This window comes from Schistocerca americana, chromosome 2 (genome assembly GCF_021461395.2).
Source record: "Schistocerca americana isolate TAMUIC-IGC-003095 chromosome 2, iqSchAmer2.1, whole genome shotgun sequence".
Taxonomy (NCBI): domain Eukaryota; kingdom Metazoa; phylum Arthropoda; class Insecta; order Orthoptera; family Acrididae; genus Schistocerca; species Schistocerca americana.
The window spans coordinates 96,065,845-96,088,731 of NC_060120.1; the positions used below are offsets into that span (position 1 = coordinate 96,065,845).

Genomic DNA, 22,887 nt, shown 5'->3' on the forward strand with positions numbered 1-22,887 from the left:
AAACTAAAATATATTGCCAGTGAGGCACAGTGCGCAAACATTTTGTTTTTGTCACAAGGGACAGCAAATACTTGCCAAAACATAGATCAGTCGACGAAACCATTGAATATGATGTTGCCAAAGCAGCGAAGCAAAGAATTCCGTCAGACAATCAAATAGCTCGGCAACGTACGAGCCGAAATTCTGCTCTAAATAATACTTTTAATACTGCCGCAAAAGAATATATCTCAATATGAATAGTAAAACAGCGACTGCGGAAGAGGCGATATACAAACAAAACGGATAACATGAATATTGTATGTGTGCCTTTTCGTTGTTTTTAATTGCTGTGAAAGGAAATATTGGAGGAGAAAATTACAAAAACTGAAAACTTATTATGATTATAATGAAGCACAGGAAATTTCAAAACATTACATTCAAACGAATAAAATTCATTAAGTAAGACACTTCGGTATTGTTTTTAAATAAATAAAATATTTAGTATACAACAAGCCTTGAACTCAGAATCTTCCGATTAGCAGTCCAACACCTTAACCATTACGTCAACACAGGTACTCTTTTCTTGCCTCTCCTGGAGCACTCTAAACGTCTGCAAAATACCGACAAACACTGTTGGGATGACTATGAATAACTCACGTTGCGTCGAAGTACAATCGGAAATAAACAATTACCGCTGTTCTTTATTGCGAAAAAGCGGTTCGTGAGACTGATACAAACACCTTTCCTTGCTATCGCCTGAATTAGGAGGCTTATTGTTTGTTTGGTTTAATTAATTAATAGAATATGAAGCAATTGGTGTAAAGAATGCTTTTTCCAAACTTTCTATAAAAGAAAGTCTGCTATCAAGACATTGCTTTTGTTCAATTACTTCATTTATGACTGAACGTTTCTAAAATTGAAGACACTCGTCCGTGCTCTGCACTGCAGTCGAGATCTGGCAACGTCGTTCTCTGTTCATTGGCTGACTGTGATTTGTGACGTCAAATGCGCAGAACGAACCTAATATCGGCCGCCAAGATATATGACGCGCACCTTAGGCGTACAGCGTGAGTATTTGCTCGAGGTCGGTAGTTCCCCCACTTCACTGCTGACACGCACAACAAGCTATATAAGACCAGGTACAGCAAAACACGCCGCTTTCCTGTCGAGAATGGATGGATAAGTAGGAGTGCGATGCGTGGAAAGCCGCAGCAAAGTAAGTGATAGATCTAGTATGTTATAGTTTTGTAGGTTAGACGAACCAGGATCATAAGTATTGCATCGTGAGACCGTACACTAATAGGTATTCCTAAGAACTCTAATAGTTTTTGTAGGTCCTGTCGATTTTCCATGACTTGCCGGTATATATCAGCATTATCCCTGCTGTAGAATGAGTTGCAAATGGCAAAGAATTTAAATTGCTTTCAATGGTCATTTCTTAACCCTTCTTTGCCTGTTTGTCAAACTTTGGAGGCCTATTTTCACAACAAAATAAGGGGAAAGTTTTATTCATTCTACTAGATTGGTGTTAAATTAGCCATTTCACTCCGCAAATCTTGGATATGACAGCGTGATCTGTAGCACAGCTCGACTTCTAGATTAGGCAAGGAGGCGAAGCTACCACATGTGGATGTGAATCGTTTTAACAGATTGCTACGTAGCGCGCGGTAGCCTAATACAAACAGTCTCTCATATGTAACACACTTTTCCTTATAAAAGCTAAAGCTGCGAGATAACTTCTATGTCTGCAGTACCTAATAGAAAAGTCTCGAACGAATATTTTGAGGAGGAAGAGGAGATTAGTGCCCCATCGACAACGAGGTCATAGACACAGAGCACAAGCTCGGATTAGGGAAGGATAGAGAAGGAAAACGACCGTGCCCTTTCGAAAGAACCATCCCGGCATTTGCCGTAATCAATTTAGGGAAATCATGGAAAACTAAATCAGGATGGCTAGGCGGATGTTTGAACCGTCGTCCACGAATGTTTTTAAGCGTGTATATAAATCACAACAAATGCAGGAGGATCGAACACCGATATCACTTACGTCAACTGTTTCTTGTTTGAAAGTATTCTGAAATGTTCCACATTCACGAGAATCATATCATTTTTTGGGTGTTTGGTACGAAAACTGAAACTAATCTAATGGGAGGCCAAAAAATAACTCGGTGGGTGTTGTTTTCCGTGAAATTTGTTTTATTGAGGGATAAAGAACAAGCCATCCGACAGTAGACAGACATTAAATCCACGTAACAATTAAGAACATTCGACACGATTGCTGTTCCGAGCATTTCGTAATATTTTGTTAGATGTGTGCTTACGTTGTCGAATAGCACATACAGTGTATTTTGTAAATGTATTTTTTGTCAAAAATTCACGGCCACAGGAATACAACTGGTAAATTTAAATTATAAAATTCCACTTCTTTTGACAGTGAAATTCATTTAGAATAAAATGCTGTAGCCCATGTGAAATAATAAAGAAAACTCTTACTAGTATAGTCTTTACCTAATCTCTTTAATGATGATTGGAATACCTAATTTTCTCTCGGTAATATGGATATTGTTTTAGTTCGGATTCCACTAACTTTTTCAATAGGCCTAACTTTGTTGTTAATACCGGTACCCAAAAAGTTGTTTGTTTTTTAAGTAGGCTAATAGACCATTTGTGATGAAACATGGTGGTTTTTTTTTCCAGCATTACATGAAGTGAGATGACATGCCATGTTCACATCACCACCTACACATCTCTATCAACCCCAGGATGTGTTAATGTTCAATGCAAAATTTTAAAATTTTGCCAGCATCAGACTTCAGGTGGGAATATGCAGCATAAAAAATGCAGTTTGTGTGTGTGTGTGTGTGTGTGTGTTCCATTAATATAGCTGGAATATGTCATATGGCTTTCTCGTAAATTAGATCTTTATGACTGAATGTTTCTGCTTTTCAGTATTAAGGTCATGAATGACATGTGCCAAGTAGTCACGTGCTATTGCAAATATCATCTTTGCAGTTCATCTTGGTAACAAAGACTGAATCAACTGTTTTCTCCAGGTAAGGAAACATAACTTCTGCATTATATTGTACAGTCTTCCAACATTAAACTTAGATTTTATTTTTCATAATTGTATGTTGTTCCATTTAGTATCCAGAAATGGCACAGAAACAATCTTGGAAGGCATGTGTTGCATGTCATACTCATGTAAAATACAGCCCCCGGAAGAAGACAAGGAAACACTGATAAGCTGCCCAAAGAATAAATAAAATAAATTATTTTGTGTGTTCCTATCAATATTAGTCAGGGGTAAATGATATGGAAAATAAGCGCAGCTAGGTGGCCAGAAAATGTGGAGTGTTTGAAGCCAGGTGTTCATTATAATGAATAATTAATTAATTACCAATCCTTCCAGTGTTTCATCGGATGGAAGGTGTGTAGCTACATGTGCAGCAGCTGTTACATGTGCTGCAGCTTTGTAACAAGCCTTCCGTCCACATTTTGAATTGTTTCCTGTGAAGAGTTCAAGCTAACAATGCCTATCATCTTTCATTGCTGAAGAATTTAATACTAATTGACAGTATTAGGGAAAGTATAGTTGGGAAATACGGAAGCGTCCGATCCCACCCGTCTGCCTTGACCCATGACGTCACAAATATGGCGGAAACAAAAACACACACACACACTTTCCACAAGAAGCCTAATGACACTAACGGGACAAGCGCAGGAAATGGGGTGTTTTGGGTGGGGGGGGGGGCAAACTAAATATAAACAAATTTAGACGCCTTGCGTAGCTACAACGTGTAAGTGAAGACAGCCATGCATGAATACCCACCCACCTCCCCAGGGGTCGTAACCCCTGCAACCCATAGAAGATAAAGATGCTTCAGTAGCTGATTAATGTTTTTTGTCTTTTTTTAAAAAAAATCTCACAGGATAGAACGAACAGATCAGAAAAGTAAATAAAACAAGATAAAACAGAACTGGAGACTGCCACACTCAAACCAAACTCCGCGCCGTCATGATGTCACACACGACATCATCCTTACGTCACGGGTCAAAGCCGACGCATGGGATCGGACGCTTCTATCGACCAGTATAGTTGCTACTCACTGTATAGTGGAGATCCTGAGTTGCAGACAAGCACAAAAAACAGACTGACAGCCAGTAAGCTTTTGCCAAAAAGGTCCTCATCAGGTAAAAACAACATGCACGTACACACGCACACAAACGCAACTCTCACATACGTGAACAGTGTCTCTGGCTCTCTGGCCACTGAGGCCAGACTACTAAGTGAGATAATCAAATTTTGTTGTTAATGGGTTTTGCAGTAACATTGCACAGTGAATTGCAGCTGTATGTTGTTTTGGCAGTGAATCCTGAAGCCAGCTGTTATGAATTGTTTTATACTGTGAACCAGCTGCAAAGTAGTCAGATGTGGCCCCTCTCATTCTTCCTTTTGAATGGCTTTTGGTAAGAACTCTACTGGGAATTAATTGCTAAAATACTCCCCCCCCCCCCCTCCTAAGTCACACCAGGCCAATTTTATTTATTTTTATTTGTTTATTATTAGTCCTGTAGCTCATGGTATAGGGAACTCACTTAAAAATTATGGTAGGATGGTAGTGTTGGTACATACTTCGCATAGGAGAATACACGTAAGAGATATAGACAGGAAAATAAAGCTCTGTCTATAAGATAGAATAGTTTTATATGATCTTACTAAGCAGAGATAGATAAAAGTGAATAAGATTACTAAGAAATAATCCGCATGTTGTGCATAGTTATCACTATCAAGAATATTCCATACAGATGGGTCCCAGATGGAGATTAGTGTTACCAAATTTTGTTCACATGATTCACACACAGATAAAAATTATGTGCCGTACGTTATAGGCAAAACAGAGTGCAGCTTATTAAAAGGAATTAAAATTTAGTTTTAAGAAATTTGCTCACAGAATAGAAACACTGACTTGGTAATAATTCCTTTAACTTAATTCTAGTTATTTTTGGATTTTCGCTTGTTTTGGTGTTTGATGGGAGGTGGTTTTATGTTTAATGCCATGCACTAAAACCCATTAGCGTATAATTTTGTGTTGTGAGCTATAATTTGTAATTGTTTTGTTTCTGGTGTCGTGTTTGGTGACCTACATTGCTGTGTAGGGATTTAAAGTGCTTTACAGTAAAACAAGCAAATTCCATTATATACAGGCATGGCAGTGACAGGGTTTTTAACTTTTTAAACTATGGTTTACAGAACTCACTTCTTTATATAATTATTATTTTCACTATTTATTTTTGGTGTTTGAAAATGGAGAGCTATTTGGTCTCACAATCAGGCCATAGCTCAAGACAGACTCAAACAGGTATGGTCCACCAGCTTCCAATTATGTACACTGGCTCTGCCTTTTAGTGATCTTAATAAACAACAGATTTTGTTAAACTTTCGTGACCAATGCCTCAATATGTAGTTTCAAATGTAGTGTTGGTGATGGTAAGTCCAAAACATTTGGTGTCCTGTCTATTTGTAATGTTGTCTTTGCCAATAACTATAATTGCATTGGAGGGGTAAGATTTGTGTCTTATGTGGAAGTTCATACTTATTGCTTCAAACCAAGATTGTAATTGACTGGTAGTTTCATTGATTGTATCTTGCAGTATATCACCTCTACTGATTATCAAAATTTTGTGTCATTGGTGTACAAAAAAGTGCTCGCATTTGATGTGTGTTCCAGGAGGTCATTGATGAAAAATTTAGAAAGAACAGGGCCAAGAAGAGATCTGAGGGACACAATTTTTTGTATGTAGTGTATCTGACCTGCAATACCTGGATGTCTTAGAATTTCTTATTTCTACTTTTTTTTGCCCCCCACTGAGGTAGCTACAGAACTAGTTGTGAGCCACACATCAAATTCCATACTTATGGAGTTTCATAAGGAGTAGCTTGTGGTTGACAATGTCAAATGCCCTGGACCGATAAAGAAATATAACAGGTTGTTTATGGTCAACAAAGCGTGAGCACGTTTTCAAAAATGCATACAAAGCATAAGTGGTAGACCTATTTTTGTGAAATCCCTATAGGGAAGATGAGAATATATGACACACAGTATTCAAAGATTTTTGAGAAAGCTGGTAGTATAGCAATTGGTCTATAGTTTGCTATGTCAGATTTCTCTCCCTTCTTGTAGAGAAGTATAATTTTAGCAAGTTTTTGCTGGTTTGGAAACATTCCTCCTGAAAGTGGGGTATTTCTGATATTTGACAGGGTCCAACTGATGTAGTTTGAACACTTAAGTAAGAAGTTGTTAGTTTATTGGTGTGAAATTCAGTGAATAGAGGTTAAGAAAAATCTACCAGTTTGGAATCACATTGCAGTTTAAGACCTGTAAAGCTTAATAAATAAGATACAGTAAAAGAGTGGTAACAAAGGCATAACACCTGACCTAGTTCAGGCCGCCTTTAGCCTCCAACACAGCCCCAGACTTCCTGGCCAATGCATGTGAATCCTGAGTTACAGTTATTGGTATTTCTTCTGTAAAGGAGAAATTGATAACAGGCTAGCAAATATTTATTCCACTGTAAGCAACAATTAGGTAACATTCAAAGTTGATAGTTTGGGTGGGGGGCTGTGGAAAAGCATTGAGTCTCATTCACGTGATATTTGAATTGATATATTTGACAATTTAAGTAGGCACTACGGGAGCCCTAAAGGATATGCACTAAGTTTATACACAATGTAGGAATTATTTGACTGATGACTTTCTCCAAACTTAGTAAATAAATTCATAAAATATAAGTTGACCAGAAATGTATTTTACAGTAAAATGTTTGATTTGTTTAAATAAGTTATGTCTCATATTATTTGTATTGTAATTTACTAGTATTGTAAATTTGATGCAGTCTGTATAGCTAGGGCTGGTGAATGATGCAAGCCTTATATTAAATGATGACCTTCTGAAAGATTCAATCCTTTTCTGCGATTATTGTGTATGCCGCAGAATGAACAGTCACAAAAACTGTTTCATAGACTTAATACAATTACTTGTCCTCTGTGTAACTGGTTAGACTTTCAAACTATTAAAAAATGTGTACCACTTGTTGATTACATAAATATGCTCTTGTCACACAAGGTAAGTGAAATAAACTATATGCCCAAGTCATGCTATGACTAAATAGAAATTTGTAATCAAGCATTTAAGTATGGTACAAACAATACACAAATTCCTGGTTTATAAAATGCATATGCATTTATGTAGAAACAAGGTAACAGCAGGCCACAAAGAGGTACCAGAAAACAGGGAATCTTACATATTAGTAGTCTGATTTTAAAAGGCAATTTTCGTGAATTCATGTTGAATGAAACTGTCAGTTCTGTTCTTCTCTCCCCTTCCTGTTTGGACTCCATGAGACTGGGAGCCAGTTTGTACAGGATGCTGTAAACAGAAATGCAACATAGATGTTTTTTTGTGAGGTATCAATGTTACATTTTCTGTGTGTTCTGTGTCAATAGATGCACTCAGTAAAATTTCTCATGTTTGCCATTGTTGATGTTTCCTGAGTTGGCACTGCTGTGTAGTTCCACCTAACATTGTTGTTGCAGTCTTCATAGTACTTAGTCTCTTTGTGCTTGGGTGGGTGCTGTAAGAGAGCGTTAATTGCCTTCCAAGTTACTTGACTGACGTAAGCAACTGAACTTTAAATCTTCTGTATTAACACTTTGTCCTGTAAAACCATCATGTCTGAATATAGTTTTTTGTAAGATGCAGGTTGACACACATTTTTAAAACTGATCGAGCTTAGCTAAGATAAAGACAAGAAGTTTCCTCTGCTCAGTCCAGTTCAGCAAGTCATTCCTGTTTTCAAAGCATTCATTGCAGCCATGGTCTTCTCTTTTTCTCCTTGTCGTCCAAACATTCAAACCGTGACATCACCGCACTCGCAGCAGGTGGAGGCGCTCACTTGCTGTACCACCTTGATGTGATGAGTGCAAGATGTTCCCCACCTGCACACAGTGTATAAAGGAGGCTGTGACATGCTAACATGTAAATGAGAAGAAATAGCTTCATCTACATTTAAGTGCCTGGCAGAGGGTTCATCAAACCACCTTCACAATTCTCTATTATTCCAATCTCGTGTAGCTTGCACGGGGGAAGAATGAACACCTATATCTTTCCATACGAGCTCTGATTTCCCTTATTTTATCGTGGTGATCATTCCTCCCTGTGTAGGTCGGTGCCAACAAAATATTTTCGCATTCTGAGGAGAAAGTTGTTGATTGGAATTTCATGGGAAGATTCCATTGCAACGAAACTTTCTTTTAAAGATGTCCAGCCCAAATCCTGTATCATTTCTGTGACTCTCTCCAATATTTTGCGATAATACAAAATGTGCTGCCTTTCTTTGAACTTTTTCGATGTACTCAGTCAGTCCTATCTGGTAAGGATCCCACACTGTGCGCCAGTATTGGACAGACAAGTGTAATGTAGGCAGTCTCCTTAGTAGGTCTGTTACATTTTCTAAGTGTCCTGCCAATAAAACATAGTCTTTGGTTAGCCTTCCCCAGAACATTATCTGTGTGTTCCTTCCAATTTAAGTTGTTCGTAATTGTAATACCTAGGTATTTAGTTGAATTTATAGCTTTTAGATTAGACTGATTTATTGTGGAACCGAAGTTTAATGAGTTCCTTTTAGCACTCATGTGGATGACCTCACACTTTTCATTATTTGGGATCAACTGCCACTTTTCTCCCCATTCAGATATCTTTTCAAAAGCGTTTTGCAGTTTGTTTTGATCTTCTGATGACTTTAGTAGTCGATAAATGACTGCGTCATCTGCAAACAACCGAAGACGGCTGTTCAGATTGTCTCCCAAATTGTTTATACAGATAAGGAACAGCAAAGGGCCTATAACACCACCTTTGGGAACGCCAGAGATCACTTCTGTTTTACTCAATGACTTTCCGTCAATTACTGCGATCTGTGACCTCTCTGACAGGAAATCACAAATCCAGTCGCATAACTGAGATGATATTCCATAAGCACGCAATTTCACTAAGAGCCGCTTGTGTGGTACAGTGTCAAAAGCCTTCTGGAAATCCAGAAATTCAGAATCAATCTGAAATCCCTTGTCAATAGCACTCAACACTTCATGTGAATAAAGAGCTAGTTGTGTTTCACAGGAACGATGTTTTCTTTGAGGTAATTCATTATGTTCGAACACAGTATATGTTCTAATATCCTGCTGCCTATCGACGTTAACGATATGGGCCTGGAATTTAGTGGATTAATCCTACTACCTTTCTTGAATATTGGTGTGACCTGTCCAACTTTGCAGTCATTGGGTACGGATCTTTCGTCGAGCGAACGGTTGTATATGATTGTTTAGTATGAAGCCCCCCCCCCAGGGGGTCCACAACTCTTTTGTGGACACGTGCGTAGCGAGCACGGGACCCCGAGCTAATGTAGCCCTCCTTCCTTTCCGGGCTGCATACCTTCCCTTCCCTTTCCGCATCCCTCCCCGTCCCCCATCTTCGCCCCCCCCCCCATACCTCTGGCTCTTTCCTTCCCTTTCTCCCCCTCTGGGAGTATGGTTTGTGCCTACGTCCGGAGACGGACGCTCGAAACTGTTCCAAATTCCTTGCTTTTTAGACTTGCAAGTCCTCGTCCTTCCTCTGTCCTTCTCTTTTCCTTCCCTCTTCTCCTTGCCCTTTTCTCCGCTGCGGCGTTTGAGACCCCCTCTTCTTTCCTTTCCCTTTCTCTTTTTTCCTCCCTGTGCGTGTCTGAAGGCCGACCCACGCACTTCCATGCGTAGCCGGTGACGGGGTAACGCGTAATTCCCCGCCCCGGGTAGACAGGTAGGACACGTACGTACCCCCTGGTAACGGCCAGGCCCAGGGAGGGGTGATTACCCGAGCTGATACCTTCCGAAAGTGCCGATTGGTCCCTCCGTCCGTTTGTCGGGAGGTGTGACCTGAGGTGTGAACAATCACCTAAGGCGGGTGTGCCCTCGGTGAGGGCCCCCACAAGGGAGGAGCGCGCCATCGGAGACGCTGGTAATCATGGGGGATTCTTCCGCAATGGTTTCCTCACCTTCCACTATGTCTGCTCACAAACGTAAGTTCACTGAGTCTCAGCCACAGACGGTTCTTCCATCGTTGCCACAGTTCCTTGTTGTTTCTCGGTCTGACGAAGGTCACGATTTTTCCACGGTCAACCCTTTCATTATTCAGAAAGGTGTCGACGCAATTGCGGGTCCTGTAAAGTCTTGTTCCAGATTACGGAATGGCACCCTGTTGTTAGAAACACACAGTGCCCTCCAGGCTCAAAAATTGCTGCGTACTTCTCTGCTCCACACCTTCCCTGTCCGGGTGGAACCGCACCGTACCTTAAATTCCTCGCGTGGAGTCGTTTATACACGCTCCCTCGATGGATTGTCTGACGAAGAAATTCAGCACTACCTGTCTGACCAGGGCGTCACGGCTGTTCATCGGGTTATGAAAAGGGTTGACTCGAACATCATTCCAACCCGCACTGTCTTCTTGACATTTGACAAAGTTCAACTCCCATCAAAAATCAAAGCAGGCTATGAGATAATTTCCGTTCGCCCTTATGTCCCAAACCCTACGCGTTGCTATCGATGTCAGCGGTTCAATCCCACCAGCCAGTCCTGTTTCAATCCGGCCAAATGTGTTACGTGTGGCATGGATGCCCATGAGGGTGCTTGTCCACCTCCATCCCCTCGCTGCATCAACTGTATGGGTGACCACGCTGCTTCCTCTCGAGATTGCCCCGTTTTTAAGGACGAAAAGCTCATCCAGGAAATAAGAGTGAAGGAAAAGGTGTCGACCTTTGCTGCTCGAAAGTTACTCGCCAGTCGACAGCCCACCGTGCCTCAGAAAGGAAAATACAGCACTGTCCTTGCTTCTCCTCGGCTAACAAAGGAGGCGGCCACGCAGACTTGCGACCTCACATTTAGTACCACGGTCGTCAGATCGGCCAGCGCAAAGATCGCCCGTTCAACCTCACCACTTTCGCCTGCCCACTCTATGGCTTACCCTTCGTCGGGTTCTGCTAAATCTCGAGCCCAAAAGTCAGACGCCAAGTCTTCGAAAAAAGAGCATTCTCGTGAAGAGTTTTTACGTACCGCTACTTCACAACCATCGGTTCCTCCTTCATCTAAACATCATACTTCCAAGAAGGCTACGAAGAAACACAGTTCCTCTCCTTCTCCGCCAAGGCGTGTCCCATCTACAGCACCACCTGGCGGAAATCGCCCTCGGCCATCTTCTGTGTCACCGAGGCGCACTGCTGGTGGTCGGTCAACTGGCCGATCGTTGGTGGCAGGAGCTGCTCCTGACCAACCTATGGATCAGGATCTTCTGCCTTCGACTGAATGCCATTCCATGCTGCCGGTCGCAAGCTCTGAGCAGTCGTTGAGTTGACAGCACCCTTGGTCACGTTCCTCCATTTTCTGTTCACCCTATGTCCATTATCCACTGGAATATCCGCGGCATTCGCGCCAATCGGGATGAATTGTCGATCCTCTTACGATCCTACTCGCCGGTCATCTTCTGTCTTCAGGAAACAAAGCTACGTCCCCATGACCACTTTGTTCTCCCTCATTTTCAGTCCGTCCGATATGACCTCCCCTCTGTTGAAGGCACTCCAGCCCATGGAGGACTCATGATTCTGCTCCATGATACTCTCCATTATCACCCAATCCCCTTAAACAGTTCCTTCCAAGCTGTCGCCGTCCGTCTTTCCCTTTCTGGATACACGTTCTCTCTTTGTACGGTATACATTCCATTGTCTACACCAATGGCACGATCTGATCTGCTTCATCTTCTTGATCAGCTTCCACCCCCCTATTTGCTGGTTGGGGACTTCAATGCCCACCACCCGCTTTGGGGATCTCCACATCCTTGTCCACGTGGCTCACTATTGCTAGACGTCTTCCACCAAGCGGATCTAGTCTGCCTCAACACTGGGGTCCCCACATTTTTGTCTGCCTCCACGGCAAATTTATCTCATTTGGACCTTGCGGTCGGTACTGTTCCGCTAGCTCGGCGCTTCGAATGGTTCGCCCTTGATGATACACACTCGAGTGACCACTTTCCATGTGTTCTTAGACTGCAGCCTCAACTGCCATATATGCGCTCTCGACGCTGGAAGTTTGCCCAAGCCGATTGGACACTTTTTTCGTCTCTAGCGACATTCGATGACTGTCGCTTTCCCAGCGTTGACGATGAGGTCACACATGTTACCGACGTTATTCTCACAGCTGCGGAACGTTCAATACCACGCACCTCCGAATTGCCCCGGCGCCCCCCAGTTCCTTGGTGGAACGAGGCATGCCGTGACGCAATACGTGAGCGGCGACGTGCTCTTCGCATTTTCCGTCACCATCCAACTTTGGCCAACTGTATATAAGCAGCTCCGTGCGCGATGCCGTCGCGTCATCCGCGATAGCAAGAAGGCAAGCTGGAAATTCTTTATTAGCTCATTTAACACCTTCACTCCCTCCTCGGACGTTTGGAGTCGGCTTCGACGGTTCTCCGGCGCGCCTAGTTTCTCCCCGGTCTCTGGGCTCACTGTCGCGCATGATACCTTAGTGGACCCCGTCGCAATTTCTAACTCATTGGGTCAGCACTTTGCTGAGATTTCGAGCTCTTCAAATTACCCGCCAGCGTTTCTCCCGAAGAAACGTGCAGCGGAAGTGCGACATCTTGCTTTCTCCTCTCAAAATCACGAAAGCTACAATACTGTTTTCTCCATGCGGGAACTCCGACATGCCCTCTCTTCTTCTCGCTCCTCCGCCCCAGGACCGGATGGTATCCATGTCCAAATGTTGCTGCATTTATCAACCCATAGCCTGCGTTACCTCCTTCGCCTTTATAATCGAATTTGGACCGACAGTACCTTTCCCAGGCGATGGCGGGAAGCTATTGTCGTTCCCGTTCCGAAACCTGGAAAGGACAAACATCTCCCCTCTAGCTATCGCCCCATTTCTCTCACGAGTAGTGTCTGTAAGGTTTTGGAGCGTATGGTGAATTACCGTTTAGCTTGGTGGCTGGAATCCCGCAGTCTTTTAACACCAGCCCAATGCGGATTCCGACAACATCGTTCTGCCGTTGACCATCTTGTTGCTCTCTCCACTTATATCATGAACAATTTCCTCCGGAAACGCCAAACGGTAGCAATATTTTTTGATCTGGAGAGAGCATACGATACCTGTTGGAGGACAGGCATCCTCCGCACACTGTTCTCTTGGGGCTTTCGAGGCCGGCTGCCCCTTTTTCTTCGCGAATTTATGGCAGAGCGCACATTTAGGGTGCGGGTGAACACTACTCTCTCCCGTATTTTCACCCAAGAAAACGGGGTACCCCAGGGCTCCGTGCTGAGTGTTGTACTGTTTGCCATCGCCATTAATCCAATTATGGGTTGTCTCCTTCCTGATGTCTCGGGCTCCCTCTTTGTGGACGATTTTGCGATCTACTACAGCTCTCAACGGACCAGCCCTTCTTGAAAGACGTCTTCAAGGATGTCTCGATCGCCTCCACTCGTGGAGCATCGAAACCGGCTTCCGTTTCTCACCCAGTAAGACCGTTTGTGTTAATTTTTGGCGACGTAAGGAGTTTCTTCCGCCCTCCTTACATCTAGGTCCTGTCAACCTTCCGTTTTCCGACGTCGCTAAATTCTTGGGTCTTATGTTTGACAGAAAACTGTGCTGGTCCTCCCACGTTTCCTATCTTTTGGCTCGCTGTCTACGTTCCCTTAACACCCTCCGTGTCCTGAATGGTACCTCCTGGGGAGCGGACCGAGTGGTCCTTCTCCGCCTCTATCGGGCCTTAGTGCGCTCGAAATTGGATTATGGAAGCATAGTCTACTCCTCTGCTCGGCCGTCTATTCTTCGGCGTCTCGACTCTATCCACCACCGTGGATTACGTTTAGTGTCTGGAGCTTTTTACACCAGCCCTGTGGAAAGCCTTTATGCTGAGACTGCTGAACCTCCGCTGTCCAATCGGCGGGCAGTCCTTCTGAGTCGTTATGCTAGCCATCTGTCTTCTATGCCTGCTAATCCAGCCCATGACCTTTTTTTCGACGCCTCCTTTGATGTCGGGTATGCAGGCCGCTCCTCCTCCCTACTACCCCCGGGAGTCCGCTTCCGTCAACTGCTCCATTCTCTTTCCTTCCGCTTTCCTAAAACCTTCTTGACCACTTGGGGTACAGCAGCGCCTTGGCTCCGTCCCCGGATCGACTTGCTCAGAGACCTATGTCAATTTCCCAAGGATGGTACCCCTACACTTGTTTACCGTCGGGCATTTGCTGCTCTATGTGCACAAATGACGGAAGCCACATTTATTTACACCGACGGCTCGAAAACATCGTTAGGTGTAGGGAGTGCCTATATTGTTGGCGACACCCCGACCAGTGTTCGGTTTATACTGCGGAGCTTTACGCTGTTCTCCAGGCTGTCCACTACATCCGCCGCCATCAGCGGATACAGTACGTAATCTGCTCAGATTCTCTCAGCTCTCTCCTAAGTCTCCAAGCTCTTTACCCTGTGCACCCTCTGGTCCACCGGATTCAGGACTGTCTGCGCTTGCTCCACCTGGGGGGCGTCTCAGTGGCGTTCCTCTGGCTCCCAGGACACGCTGGTATCTGTGGGAATGAGGCGGCCGATATAGCGGCCAAGGCTGCAGTCTCTCTTCCTCGGCCAGCTATTCAGTCTCTCCCGTTTACCGATCTACGGAGCGGTTTATGTCGCCAAGTTGCTCATTTATGGCATGCGCATTGGTCAACACTTCCCCATAATAAATTGCGGGAAGTGAAAGCCCTTCCTTGCGCTTGGACCTCTTCCTCCCGAACGCGTCGTCGGGAGGAGGTAATTTTAGCTAGACTCCGGATAGGGCACTGTCTTTTTAGTCATCGACATCTTTTAAGCGGTGATCCTCCCCCACTCTGTCCCCACTGCTCTCAGCTGTGGACGGTCAGACACCTTTTAATTGAATGCCCCTATTTTAATCCGTTACGCTCCCGTCTACAGCTATCGCCTGATCTATCGTCGATTTTAGCAGATGACACGCGCTCAGCTGACCGCGCTCTACAGTTTATTAGTGACAGTGAAATGACGTCAGTCATTTGAAGCTTTTTTTGGGGACAACCAACCCCTTTCTATAGTGGATTTTTAAGCATTCCTTCTGCCTTTAGTTTCTCAAATTTTATGACTTTGTTCCCACTGCTGCTGATTTTAAATTTCGTTTTTTTCCTGTTTTCTGCGTCACGGGCTGGGCGCTAATGACCATAGAAGTTTTGCGCCCTAAAACCCCAAACAAAAAAAAAAATGTATGAAGCTAATGCATCAGCATACTCCGAAAGGAACCTAATTGATGTACAGTCTTAACGTGCAAATTTTTTGTTGCTGAAGTTATGAAATTAGGCAAGTCTAGTATTATCACTGAAGAGAGTGCACTTATTCATAAGTGGTGTGTGAAGAGCTGTTCCCAGAGGAATTCCTGTTGTGGATGCTTCTATAATACAAGCCATGACTGTGAAGGTATGAGAGATTAAGAGAAGCAGAACCTTAAGACTCGTAATATTTCTTAGGGTTTTAAAAAGAGAGTACTTTCGGAGCTAGCACAGTTTAACATAACTAAAATATGACCAACGATATTTTAAGATAGAAAGTATGGAGGAAGATTTTATAGACGTCGCACACTACTGAAATGATCAGTGGTCTGAATTATGGTAATGTAAGTAATAACCTACACGTTATAACAGCACTGGGATGCCAAATGATGATAAGTGTAGCTGGAAGTGCACATTTGGAAGAGTATGGGAACATAAGTGTTTAGTAACCAGGAAGAGTCAAAAGTTTATGGAGCAACATCTTCATTTAAATGAGTAGGGGGAAAAGGGTAGGATGCTTTGCGTATTGTTGAATATTCGTGATGTGATGTACACAATATAATGAATATATTGGAGAGTAAATGGTGGGCAGACCCATCGAAGGGATGGCCTACACCTACATCAAGTGAATTCGTGGGAGGAATGACCTGAACTGTATTAAGCAAATTGGACTTTTAAAGGGACACTAGCGTAAATGAAAGATAATTAAGAATTATCTGCCCATAGAGGAGGGTGTAGAAGCAACTAATTTTTATTCCCAGTCACCAAGGGTTGTCGATAATAGTTCAATGTGGAGAGACTTAGTTAGCATGATGACATTATGTAGAATGTAGATATTATCTAAAGCAGGGCTTCTCAACTTCTGGTCCGCGGACCCCTTAGGGGTCCGCCGCCTCTTTCTAGGGGATACGCGGCCACCTTTCAACAAATTGTGTAAAATAATGAGTAAAATTATTGAATAAAGATGTGAAAATCGAATTCATCACTTTTTTGTGTGTGAAAAACGTGTACTTTTACTTCAGATTGTATTCCCAAGCAGCCTTTGCGGTTCCTAAGTGAAAACGCATTCACAGTTTAGTGCCAGAAAATGCGGCTTCTCTGATAGACTGTTTCGCATCAGTACGGGCGTCGTTTGTGCCCCGGCTCACGATGCTAGATGCGCTGAAACCTTTTACGCATGCGCGGAACGAGCTTTGTTGACCAATCACAGTGCTCGCTGGCACGTATGCGGCCCCAGGCATCGTTAAATGTTAAACTTGCTTTGTCAGTGCACTACCTATTTCATAAGTCGATTTTTGACCAGTTTATTACTTCTAACATGGATCCGTGGCTGAAGTCGGGATCATTGAAGAAGGGTGCGGCTTCTCCATCACCTTCACAACAAAGGAAGTTTCCAGTTGAAATGAATGAGGAGGGAGGACGACCAAAGGAAGAACAATCACAAGAAGCTCCAAAGACTATTGATACTTTGTGGGGGGGGGGGGGGGGGGGGGGCGGGGGGGTGTCATTGGAAACACGGCACTTGCATTAAGAAGCTTTCAGTTCAGTTCCCATGGGTTTCGCTCTGAAATTTAAAGTTACTATGCTCTTGACTGACTAGGGGTCTGCCATGTATTTTTGACTGTAGAAGGGGTCTGCCAGCTGAAAAGGTTGGGAAGTGCTGATCTAAAGTGAAGTCAAAGCAATCCACGAACCTCATCTGGGAGTAAGTGGTGCATCGGGAATAGGTTTTTTAAGGGATTGTGATGCCTAGGCAATGGAACTGTGCACGTATATTAAGAATGTGATGACTTAACAAGAAAGTCTCTTGGCATAGTGAAATATAAGTTACGCATATAAGCAAATCTAAAGTAGAAGGTAATTTTAGGATATAATGATTGAAGTGGAGAGCAAAGTTCTTGTTGATTCCTGAAAAGGAAGTTAGTATATGTGGAAATGGCACAGTCACATATACAGAGATGGGTTAGCTGATTATGCGGATTTCACAAAATGTAAGGGGTGATCAAAAAGGTGCCATTTGAGGGTGTTGCTGCAATGTATATGCAACATAGCACAACTTCAATGTAGGCACCAAAATGTTGGCAAAGGATTAGTGTGGCATTCATGTCTTTCCAACGTGCTTGTGGTAAGTGCAAATACGGTGACATTATTACCAGATGCGTCCAAACAGGACCAACATGAAACTTCCTGGCAGATTAAAACTGTGTGCCGGACCGAGACTCGAACATGGGAGGAGGTAGGAGACAAGGTACTGGCAGAAGTAAAGCTGTGAGGACGGGGCGTGAGTCGTGCTTGGGTAGCTGAGTTGATAGAGCACTTGCCCGCGAAAGGCAAAGATCCCGAGTTCGATTCTGTTTTGTCTCGAGATAAGCCTGTGATAGAATTTACTGATTCCCTGAAGCTGCTAAGGACATCCCCCTTCCCCTCTCTCTCATGAGGCTGCAAACCCCCCCTCCCCCCCCCCCCCCCCACACCACCACCACCACACACCAAAAAAAAATACCTGTATGTATTATGTGGACAGTATATCGTGGCAGTCTGCCACAACTGTAAACAAGAGAGAACTTGTTCTGTTTGAGGGGACAGGAGCGGTGTGGGGGAATAAGCCCCGCCTCCCTCTCAAATGGCTGTCATCCTACATATATGTTCCATGCTTCCCCGAAAGTAGAACTGACTTAACGGTTATAGGGATCGTTGATTTCTATTTTAGTAGTGAGAGTCGTTTGAATCCCTTTATGCAGCAGGATTAGTCTCCACACTCATTTCATAATGAGAAAAAAAAATTAAGCAATCCACAATGCAAAGCAAATTGGAGTATACAAAGCATTTGGTAGTGGCTACAATGCAATTGTTTGCAGCAGCTGGCAGCGGTAGTTAAAGCCCGACCTCTAGCTGTATCTTACACAATCATTGTTCAGAACACTCCCCACCTATAACTGCCATGATATAGTGTCCGTACAACAAAAACCTCAACTAGCGGAAAATGATGATAAATACATAAAGTATACACTCATTTTTAAAGGGAAAATTAACTATTACCCATGATACTTTCAGTATATGCCACAGCAGCTGTAACTTGAAAATGCTGATATACTTCAATATGAATTATGCATGACACTTGTAATTTCCTAAAATTGGAATAATCGGACATAACTGAAATACCGGACGTTAACTTACTACATAATACTTAAATAAGCATGCAAAATTTTTGTGCTTTTCACTTAGCTGCTGAAATAACAATACTAATAGTATGAATATACACAATACATCATTTGTTTCTATTAAAAAATTTGTCAATGGAGTAGAAGGAGTTGGCCACTAGTAAGTCTTTCAGGTTCCTTTTAAATTGATCTTTATTTGTAACTAAATTTTTTATGTTTGCTGGCACATTGTTGAAGATAAGTGTTCCTGAGTAGTGGACCCCTTTTTGAACTAAAGTAAGTGCTTTATAGTCCTTGTGCAGATCATTTTTGTTCCTGGTATTGTATGTATGAACTGAGCTGTTTGTTGGAAAGAGATATATTATTTAGGACAAATTTCATTAAGGAGTAAATATACTGAGAGGCAGTGGTTAGTATACCCAGTTCTTTGAAGAGGTTTCTACATGACGTCCGTGAATTTACTCCACAAATAATATGTATTACACCCTTTTGGACTCTGAAAACTTTTGTTTGACTTGAAGAGTTACCCCAAAATATTATACCATATGACATTATGGAATGAAAGTAGGCAAAGTATGCAAGCTTTTTAATTTTTATGTCGCCTATGTCTGCTAACACTCGAATTGCAAATACAGATTTGTTAAGGCGTTTCTGTAGTTCTGTGGTTTGCTCCTCCCAACTGAATTTATTATCAAGTTGTAATCCCAGGAATTTAAGACTGTCAACCTCTTCTATCTGCTCTTCTTCATACTTTATGCATATGCTGGGTGGAAACCTCTTACAGGTTCTGAATTGCATGTATTGAGTCTTTTCAAAGTTTAATGTCAGTGAGTTGGCTTTAAACCATTTATTAATATCCATGAAAATATCATTAGCAGATCTTTCTAGAACTACACTCGACATACTATTTATTGCAATACTTGTGTCATCTGCAAACAAAACGAACTCTGCTTCTGGCAGTCTAACTGATGAGAGATCATTAATGTACACAAGAAAAAGCAATTCCAGTTGGGCAGCAGTGCAGCCTGTGGAAGGTTGTGAGTGTAAAAGATAATTTCCAAATTTTTATGCTTGAAGATGTGCATTGTTTAATCACTATATCTGGATTAAATGTGCATATCAAGGTATTAAAATAAAGTGCATTGACATAGTCTTCATTAAGTGTAATTTCTCATGCAGTCCACTATGAACAATCATACGCACAGGCACGCTCATACTCATTTGCTACTATAGGTAACACAATTTTTTATGTTCAATAATAGCACATATCTAATCAGTGATGTTCGTGAAACAATTTATATTGTAAAATAGATTGAAGGTTGACCATGTTCAAAAAATGTAATTTTTTTTGTTTTATATGCTTTCTTTTATTGTTTGACCTTGCCGAGTACTGCTACAGGCAAATTCTACAAAGTTTTACTTTTGTAGCAAATTTGTACATATTAAGAGTAATTTTTGATATTGTAACTAATAGAGCTGCTTTATTTTTGTTTTGCAGGAATACTGGTTTGAGATGGTGGGCTCCAGTAGAAAATAAAAAAAATTTGTCAAATCAAAATTATATTTCACCATGTTTGATGTATAAACATATGAAACAGTGTTGAGTGTGCATACTAGGGGAGAGCTCTTGTGCTATTGACTCTCTTAGGGTAGCACCCCAACCCGATAAATGTATTTAAGAAAACTATAAGCTATAAAAATATATGCTATATCTATTTGTAGATGTGTTGTACATAAATTGTGCTGTGAAAGAACTGTGACTAAGAAGGAAACTGTGTGAATAAAAGAACTGTGTAAGAAGACTAATATGTGAAGAAAGAACTGTGCCTCTCTTAAAGCTGAATGTGAGAAATTTGTTACATAATGAACTATATGCCCTCTTGCTTCTTAAGTGGGGGAAGGGGCCAGTCAGATGAGTCACACAGCAGAGATCTTAGTGTGAACCATCTGCACCTGTTATGAGGCGGGGACAACTGTCCCAACTTCCTGCAGTACAGTTCTTAATGTAAAAACATAACAACAAAGGAATTCACAGTTCTCACTTACGATAATTATTTTATTGTTCTCCTACTCCTACTCCCACTCCCAATCCCACTCCCACTCCTTACCTCCCTTTCTGCCAGTCAACTGGACTGCAGTGGGTGAGGATGCTATCTTAAGTAGACTTTACACAGCACATGTAGCACTCTCCTTGCTTGGGGAAGTTCCTCACAATAACCCCCATTGTATCTTTATTTTGTCAAATCGTGATAACACAGTGTGCCTGGAAAACAGTTGTATATATTTGTGTGTTTCAAATTTTCTGTGTATAAATACAGAAGATGAAATGTAAAGTGAACATATTGGTAAAAAGAAATTTTAATAATTGAAATAGTCTTAACTTGTAGCTGGGCAATATCTTTCACTTCATGTAATGTTTGTTGTAGTAATAAAATACATGGGGTTTCAAAATGGAACATGTGTTTGATTTTATTGATTATAATTTTAAAACAAAATTGTAATAAAATTAATGGATTTATGATCATTGGTAGAACATTTAATCATTAATGAAAGGGAAAAGCAAACTGTCTCTCTATACAGTATTTTTTCCCTCATTTCTGTTTTCAGAGATCCCATAAATATGAAATGAAAAAGTGTGTTTGATAAGACTAGTTACATGAAAGCCTTTGAAAGACACAAACACTTTAACGCTACAGTTCTGTGAGGCTCATTACAACGAGCCTCGTATTGGTAATGTGAGACTAGACTTTGTCAATGTTGCACCAATCCAAGAGTGACCTGTCCTTATCAATGAATGAAATTCCCCCCCCCCCCCTCTTGGCCCCCCCCCCCCCCCTTCTTCTGACATCGATTCTCTGTGTGTTAACTTTGTATTTGTGGTAGTGAAGAATTTTTTTCTGTGCCAGTTTGTGTGACACATTTCCACTGTGAATATGAGCCTATCAAGCCTTTACCCAGTCTAAATTGTAAAAATGCAAACTGATGAAATTGACTCATCACTTGCCTCATACAATAGAAAATTAACCCTTAACTGATTAGTCAGCAAAGGATGTTGTTGTCTTCAGTCCTGAGACTGGTTTGATGCAGCTCTCTATGCTACTCTATCCTGTGCAAGCTTCATCTCCCAGTACCTACTGCAACCTACATCCTTCTGAATCTGCTTGGTGTATTCATCTCTTGGTCTCCATCTAAGATTTATACCCTCCACGCTGCCCTCCAACACTAAATTGGTGATCCCTTGATGCATCAGAACTTGTCCTACCAACCGATCCCTTCTTCTAGTCAAGTTGTGCCACAAACTTCTCTTCTCCCCAATCCTATTCAGTACTTCCTCATTAGTTATGTGATCTACCCATCTAATAGTCAGCATTCTTCTGTAGCACCACATTTCGAAAGCTTCTATTCTCTTCTTCTCTAAACTATTTATCATCCATGTTTCAATTCCATACATGGCTACAATTCCTTACAAATACTTTCAGAAACGACTTCCTGACACTTAAATCTATACTCAATGTTAACAAATTACTCTTCTTCAGAAACGCTTTACTTCCCATTGCCAGTCTACATTTTATATCTTCCCTACTTCGGCCATCATCAGTTATTTTGCTCCTCAAATAGCAAAACTCCTTTTCTACTTTAAGTGTCTCATTTCCTAATCTCATTCTCTCAGCATCACCCAACTTAATTCGACTACATTCCATTATCCTCGTTTTGCTTTTGTTGATGTTCATCTTATATCCTCCTTTCAAGACACTGTCCATTCCTTTCAATTGCTCTTCCAAGTCCTTTGCTGTCTCTGACACAATTACAATGTCATCGGCGAACCTCAAAGTTTTTATTTCTTCTCCATGGATTTTAATATCTACTCCGAATTTTTCTTTTGTTTCCTTCACTGCTTGCTCAATATACAGATTGAATAACATCGGGGACAGGCTACAACCCTGTCTCACTCCCTTCCCAACCACTGCTTCCCTTTCATGCCCCTCAACTCTTATAACTGCCATTTGGTTTCTGTACAAATTGTAAATAGCCCTTCGTTCCCTGTATTTTACCCCTGCCACCTTCAGAATTTGAAAGAGAGTATTCCAGTCAACATTGTCAAAACCTTTCGCTAAGTCTACAAATGCTAGAAACATAGGTTTGCCTTTCCTTAATCTAGCTTCTAAGATAAGTCGTAGGGTCATTATTGCCTCACGTGTTCCAATATTTCTACGGAATCCAAACTGATCTCCCCCTAGGTCAGCTTCTACTAGTTTTTCCATTTGTCTGTAAAGAATTCGTGTTAGTATGTTGCAGCTGTGACTTATTAAACTGATAGTTCTATAATTTTCACATCTGTCAACAC

At 42.0% G+C, this 22,887-nt stretch overlaps 1 long non-coding RNA gene across 1 annotated transcript; it reads left to right on the forward strand.

Annotated features, from left to right (window-relative positions):
* Window positions 1–1,047: 1,047 nt before the first annotated feature.
* Window positions 1,048–20,998, forward strand: LOC124595346. The gene is made up of 4 exons (XR_006978197.1): window positions 1,048–1,195; window positions 2,677–2,795; window positions 2,929–3,032; window positions 20,041–20,998. It is a non-coding gene; the product is annotated as an uncharacterized LOC124595346 (long non-coding RNA).
* The last annotated feature ends 1,889 nt before the right edge of the window (window positions 20,999–22,887 follow it).